This window comes from Lactuca saligna, chromosome 9 (assembly GCF_052625555.1).
Source record: "Lactuca saligna cultivar CGN05327 chromosome 9, ASM5262555v1, whole genome shotgun sequence".
Taxonomy (NCBI): domain Eukaryota; kingdom Viridiplantae; phylum Streptophyta; class Magnoliopsida; order Asterales; family Asteraceae; genus Lactuca; species Lactuca saligna.
Window position 1 is genome coordinate 132,774,207 of NC_136425.1, and position 7,249 is coordinate 132,781,455.

General features: G+C 40.2%; 1 non-coding gene across 1 annotated transcript; it reads right to left on the minus strand.

Moving 5' to 3' along the window:
• Window positions 1-6,709: 6,709 nt before the first annotated feature.
• On the minus strand, window positions 6,710-6,816 carry LOC145019045 (small nucleolar RNA R71). The gene has a single exon (XR_013667365.1). It is a non-coding gene; the product is annotated as a small nucleolar RNA R71 (small nucleolar RNA).
• Between the last annotated feature and the right edge of the window lie 433 nt (window positions 6,817-7,249).

A 7,249-nucleotide genomic window follows, 5' to 3' on the forward strand; every position in this document is an offset into this window, starting at 1 on the left:
CTTTGAAGCGTATCTTGGAGAAGTCGGTGGGAAGCAATCGCAAGGAATGGTCGGATAAATTGGATGACGCGCTATGGGCGTTTCGTACCGCTTTCAAAACACCTATTGGTACTACACCATATAGGTTGGTTTATGGAAAGCAATGCCATTTACCGGTTGAAATCGAGCACAAGGCATATTGGGCGCTAAAAAGATGTAACTTTGACATGGAAGAAATGAAGACAAACCGCTTAATGCAAATGAATGCCCTTGAAGAACTACGAAATGAAGCCTATTCTAGCTCGTGGCTTTATAAAGAAAAGACCAAGAGATGGCATGACCTAAGAATCAAAAGCAAAGACATCCATGAAGGCCAAAAAGTACTACTCTTCAATTCCCGCCTAAAACTCTTCTCGGGAAAACTTAAATCAAGGTGGGATGGTCCATTTGTGGTCAAGACGGTGTTTCCTCATGGGGCTATTGAATTGATCTCGCGAGATGGCACGCCATTTAAAGTCAATGGCCATCGAGTGAAGAAATATGAAGAAGGAGTCCCCCGCAATGAAGGAATGGAGGAGCTCCTGCTGTGCGGAATCGCAAAAACATAGAAGGGGCGGAGTCCAGCTAATGACTCCATCAAAAGAAGCGCTTCTCGGGAGGCAACCCGAGCTTCACGTTTGCATCTTCCTTCCCTTTCTTTATTTTTTTTTCGTATTTTTCATTTCTCTTCATTCATTCTACTTCTCTAAGTGCTTGAGGACAAGCTCTACTGAAAGTGTGGGGTGGAAAGGCTAAAATAAAGGAATTCACATAGTAAAATTGGCAAAAAAACTTAAAAATTTTCAATCTGAGACATATACTCGGCGAGTATATCGGCTATACTCGGCGAGTAGATGTTCGTATACAGCCAAAACTTCATAACACGCGTCCATACTCGACGAGTATATCCATTATACTCGGCGAGTAGACGATTTAAACTCAGTAAAATTAAATCTGTAAAAATTGCTTTTGTTCAACACTTCACCCCCATACTCGCCGAGCATTCTCTCTCAGTCGCCTCCTAAGAAGTTCTTCAAGATCTAGTCAATTTTCTTCCAATTTCTCTTAATTCAAGCACCAAGGTAACATTTTTACTCTTTAATTTCATGAAAGGTCCAATCTTTGCCACCTATTTCCCCATATTTAGTAGATTTTCGGATTTGGGGAGTTTTTCACAATTTCTAGGGCTTTGATTTACTCATGAATTAGAGGATATTTGGTGTAATTTCTTCAACATATGTGGTTAGATACACAATTATGACAACCCCTATGGATAAATTGGACTAATTCGCAGACTACACAGTTTCGATTTCGAATCTGTCCGAGTGTTCATACTACTCGGCGAGTATGCTCGCGTACTCGGGGAGTAGGTCCCACAAAGATGAAAAAATTTTCCGTTTTAATTATGGGGTGTTGTTTGTTGTTGTGTTTTTGTTATGTTTATGCAGTTAGAATGGCAAGAAGAGGTCAATCATCACGCGGGGGAAGCCATGGTGATATGCCATGGTTATCCTTTCAACAAATTACCTCCAAATCTTCCAAAACTCGAGCGCTAAACAGGTTGGAAGCACTTCGACAGAAAGAAATCCATCTACCGAATGCAGTGGATTGGGGATGGTTGGGCAATGTCGGCTTGGAGGAGGAACTCACCCCATATTTAGTGAAAGATTGTAATTTGGGTTATGCCAACATCACTTGTGATGGTTGGCTACAATTGTTCAAGATTCAAGAGCCAGTATACGCAGAGTTGTGCTGGGAGTTCTTCGCTACCATCTCATTCCGAGGTGGTAGTGAGTTTTACAATCCAAACACGATCTCGTTTTCTTTGGGTGGGGAGCTGCGTCAATGCAGCATGGTTGAGTTCTCCTGGCGGTTGGGTATTTACGATCAAGATATAGTGATGACGGATTACTTTGAAGCTTTCTTGGATCATACCTACAAAGTACTTCCCGAGGAAGTGGAGGCATCGACATGGTGGAGTACAATTGCCAACCGGGTTTACATACCTTCTACTGCTCAAGAAGGTCATATCCGCTCTCCGATCCACCGACTCCTTCACCGGTTCATTGCAAGCACAATAAACATGCGAAAGGATGGGGACAAAGTTCCCACCCTTGATATTTTTTACTTGTGGAGTATCATCAACCCCGACGTCTTCTGCAACCTTCCGTATTGCATGGCCAAATTTCTTGCGGAGGGGGCGGTTAAGGAGAAGATAAACTCGAAGATAAATGGGGGAATGTTCATTACTCGGCTTGCGAAGTCGTTTGGGATCCTGGATTTGCCGCAAGCTCAAGCGTTGACGATCATCCACCCTCCTCCGTTTAACACTGCACTTTATAGGAGGGCTCGGATAGTGGAGAAATTTGGTGATTCCTTTACTATTCCAAATGAGGATGACCCGGCGGTTCCCGAGGAGCCGGGAAGGCGAGTTAGGCAAAGGAGCGAGCGGGTACGTGAAGACCCACCGGTTATCCCGGTGGAGGATAACGAGAGTTGGAACCAAGTGGAGTATAGACATTACTTGGATGACATTGGCCGAGGGGTTAATTACACCAATCAATCCTTCGATTATCTTTTCCAACAAATGCATATTACCCCGCGGCCGGGACCCGGTTATCCGTACATTATGAATTGGGACGAACGGATGCACCGAAGGAGTGGAGAAGGAGGAAGTGGAGCTGGAGGAGCCGGGATGGATGAGGAGGAATGAAGAATTTATTTGTTTTGTTTGTTTGTGATGTTTGTTTTAAAGACAATTATGAACTTGTGAACTTGGTGAAGTGGTTTCAATTTTAGTGTTACTGTTAGTTTTCTTTTCAGGTATTGAAGCTAGGATGCATGCTATTTAGGAATGGTCAAGCGAGGAATGAGAGCCTTTAGGAATGCTTATGGAGTTTTGTTCCTAGGATCGAGTCCGTACTAATCGAGAGTTTATTAAAGTGTTGCTGTTTAGAGAGTTCTTGGAGAGTGCATTTATATTTGCATGACAACACTAGAGTAAAGAGAGCTAGCATTTAGACAATTTCTGGAATCATATGCTCTACTCGCCGAGTGCACTAATATTACTCGGCGAGTACATCTGCTTCTGTGCGATCTGCTTGTCCGATACCTCCTACTCGCCGAGTTTACTCGCATACTCGCCGAGTAGCCTGCTGCAGAAGGATTTTTTTGATTCGTTCATGCGCCATTCATACATTCTTTATGCACTACTACTGAGACTTGTGCAACAACCAATTTTCCTTGGAGTTTTCGAGCTATCAACCACACGAGACATATGACACCCATGCCATGGATGAGCTGTTCCCATGGTTAAAGTCACTAGAGGATGGAGTTGAAGACGAGAGTGTCAACCTAGCGACTGCTACCCCAGGGGAGTTTGTTCCAACTTTCTCTCTATTTGCATTTTTTGTTGTTGTTATAATATGCAATGAGGGCATTGCATAAAATAAGTGTGGGGTAGGGGGTTAGTCACATCTTAGAACACTTAGAATCTTAATTTAGAATAATGTTTAACTTGTTGAATATTTAAAATGCTTAGGTCTTAAATTAGAAAATTTTGGTAAAAATTAGGATTCCATATTAAAGTTGTGTTAATAATTGCATGACAACCCAAATGTTTAGTTGAGCCTATACACGTTCTAGTGCATTTGTGGCTTCCTTATTTCAGTGAAATCATGAGACAAAAACACGACCTTGCTCAGCCTGAGGGATGCAATATGTTTAGCAGCCTAAACCTGAAATGTATCCAGGAAGATTTTTATCATTAGCCAATAAAGGTTGAGATTGAGCGCCCCTGCTTAAGCATGTAGGGATTTGAGTGAAAAAAGTGAGGTACATGTAACAAAAAAAAAAAGAGAGAATTACAAGAAAAAGTTTGAAGAATTTTTGGAGCATCAAAGTCAAATGTCAAATATGAAGATCAAAAACTCAAAGAAATTCAAAAAAGTTGAAGATACCAAAGAAATCAAACAACAAAGGTGGTGAATTCAAAGTTATCCAAGATCAAATTATCAAGCAAGTGAAGAATTCCAAAGAGCTCCAATGTGGTATCATAAATTGTAATTATCTAGATTATGTATGCTTGGGTTGCTCAATTAAAAATACCTTGAGGGTAAAGAGGTTTTCTGAGGATGGATTCGGAGGGTTGCATAAAATGAGCATAGTTCAGGGTGAGTGGGCGAATGTTTATGAGGATTGTGAGTATTTGGAGTATGGGGGGTTTTTAGGAATTAGACACAAATGCATGCGTTGCGGTCTTGGCATAATGGCTGGGAAGGATTGGAGTTATTAATGTGATTTTAATGTGTTTAAAATATAGTTTTGCTTGGGGGCAAGCAAAAGTCAAGTGTGGGGTATTTTGATATGTGCATAATTAGTTAATCATTTAACATATATTCTTAGTTATTTTTGGTTAGTTATGAGAATAATTTGGACAAAAGGTACTTAAAATGCTTTGAATTGTGTTTTCAGCCCAAAAGATATGCTTGGAGGCAAAAAGGAGAAAAGGGAAGCAAGAGAAGATTAAAGGGTGCCAAGAATGACTTACTCGGCGAGTACATCGGCCTTACTCGGCGAGTACACGATGAGATGCTAGAAGATATGTACGACTGCTAATTTGAAGACGGATAAGTATTGACCTACTCGGCGAGTTGATTCTGCTACTCGCCGAGTATCCTCTGTTTTGAGATATCTTTATAAGACGAATCCTTATCACATGGAACAGAACCCCTGGCGAATTTTGGAGGATTAGCTGCGACTAAAAGGTTCAGAAGGCGTTGAAGAACCCTAAGCTTCAAGAGTTGGAAGAATTCAAGCAATTAGGTTAATTCTACCACTTAGACTTAGGAATTAAACATGTTTGCTTTCATAAACTTTGTTTCTTTACTTGTTTCTACTGCAACTATGAGCTAAACTCGTTTTTGTTTCTGTTTGGGGAATACCAAAGAACTCCTATGGTTTAATTATTGAATTTTGGTTAATTGTCTATTGGTGATTTGTTAAATTAAGTTTGTTAAAGAACCTTATGTGTTAATCACTACTATTTTCTGTTAATTGGAAGGCAATTAGGTTGCATGAACATCACTTAATTGTTAACCTCATATGTCTATGTGAATGCTAAAACGTATGCTTGGAAGTAATGATTATGAAACTAAGATTAATAAGAAAATAGGAAGATTAATGTGTGAGCTTGTTGAGAAACCATCAACAAGAGGTTAATTGAATTAATAACTTAATTGACCATTACAAATCTTATTTAACCCAAATAATTAATCTAGGGAATTAATTAGTTTAAACACTTGATCAACGCTTAAATTAGTTAATTGTATAAGGGTTAGGAGTAATGAACATGAACCTAACTATTATCATTGGTAACCAATAGCAATTAATCTATCTTAACTTAAATAACCATAGGAGTGAATTGGTTGAACCTAAATAGAAACATCTTTATCAAATTTGGTGAATAGTTGTTGCTTTAGTTAATTAGTTAAATTTAGTTTGTTTAAGTTTCTAGTCTTGCAAAACTAGAGAAAAACCATTTACTTTTATTATTTGTTTTAGTTAAAATTAGCTATTAGTTTAATTTCCGTTCCCTGAGTTCGATACCTTACTTATCAATCTATACCAGTTAAAGACAGGTTCACTGCCTTTGTGTGCTCAAATTATTAATAAAAAGTAGGGATAAAACTAGTTTAATTTACACACATCAAGTTTTTGGCGCCGTTGCCGGGGAACGGTTCTAAATAATTAAGCTAATTCCTAATTTTTTCGATCCTTTGTGTGAGTTTACTTGCATAAAGTTCATTTATTGCAGTTTAGTAAATAGTAATTAGGTTTTAGTATCTGTTTTAGTTAGGTTTAAAACTTAGAATTTTTTTTGAAAAATCACTGCTACTCGCCGAGTGCACTCGCGCCTACTCGGCGAGTATCAGCTTATTTAGGATTTTTTTTTCTTTTAGTTGTTTGCAATCTTTTTTTGTTCTTTTTACGCTTCTATTTGATTAATTTCAGGAATTTCATGACCAGAGGAGCAAACACACCACTGGTACCCCCGTTTGAAGACCCCGAATCCGAATTGAAAAGAAACAAAGGGAAGGACGTGGAGAGTTCAAGCACACCAAAGAAATCACCATTGTCCAACTTGAAGACTGTTTTCGGGAAAAAGAAGAGCAGCAAATCAGGAGCTTCAAGCGCTTCCTTAATACTTGAAGAGCCAATTCAAGAAGAGATTAGATACGAAACCGAGGAAGAAGACGAGGCAACTTACGAGCAAGACACCGAAGCGGAGGAAGAGTTAGCATTCACTATGGCTAACATTGATGAAATTCCCATGGGAGAATGGAAGAAGAGGATGCGCGACGACCATGGCCCGGGACTTGTGCAACCCGCAATTCCCGCCACTGCCACCTTTGAGCTAAAAGGTCATATCCTAGCTTCACTCAAGGAGATACCGTTCTACGGGAAAGATCATGAAGATGCCTACAAACATTTGGATGAAGTAAATGATGTTGCTGATTACTTCAACATTCCAAATGTCACCCGCGAAACTCAGCTGCTTCGGATGCTTCCGGTAACCTTCAAGGGTGCTGCTAAAGACTGGCTCAAATCACTTCCTCCCGGGTCAGTCACTACTTGGGCCAGAATGAAGGAAGAATTTATAGATCACTTTTGCCCACCATCAAAGATAGCCAAGCTCAAGAAGGCCATTGCAAATTTTGAACAACAAGCTGGAGAGTCGTTATATGAAGCATGGGAGAGGTACAAAAGTCTGCTACGAAATTGCCCACACCATGATCTAAATAGCCAACAAGAAGTGTCCATCTTTTATGATGGAGTCAATGTTACGACCCGACAGCTGCTAGACTCACAAGGCCCACTTACGAAGAAGCCACCCCCGGTGATCAAAGAATTAATTGAAGAATTCTCTAAACACTCTAGAGAATACCACAACCCAAGGAATGATGTCACGAGGGGAACCGCATATGCTGCTACTGAAGATTTATCCGCGGTCATGGCCATGTTAAAAACCATGGATAGAAGAATGGATAAAATGGATCAAACGATCCATGCCATACGGGTGGGTTGCGAGAATTGCAATGGACCTCACCTCACTAGAGATTGTGATTTGGATGAGCACGGCAACAAAAAGGCACAAGCATGCTATTCGAGCGGTGACCGATATGATGAAGACTGGCGAAAACAGAAGAAGGAGTGGCTGCCTTATGAAGAG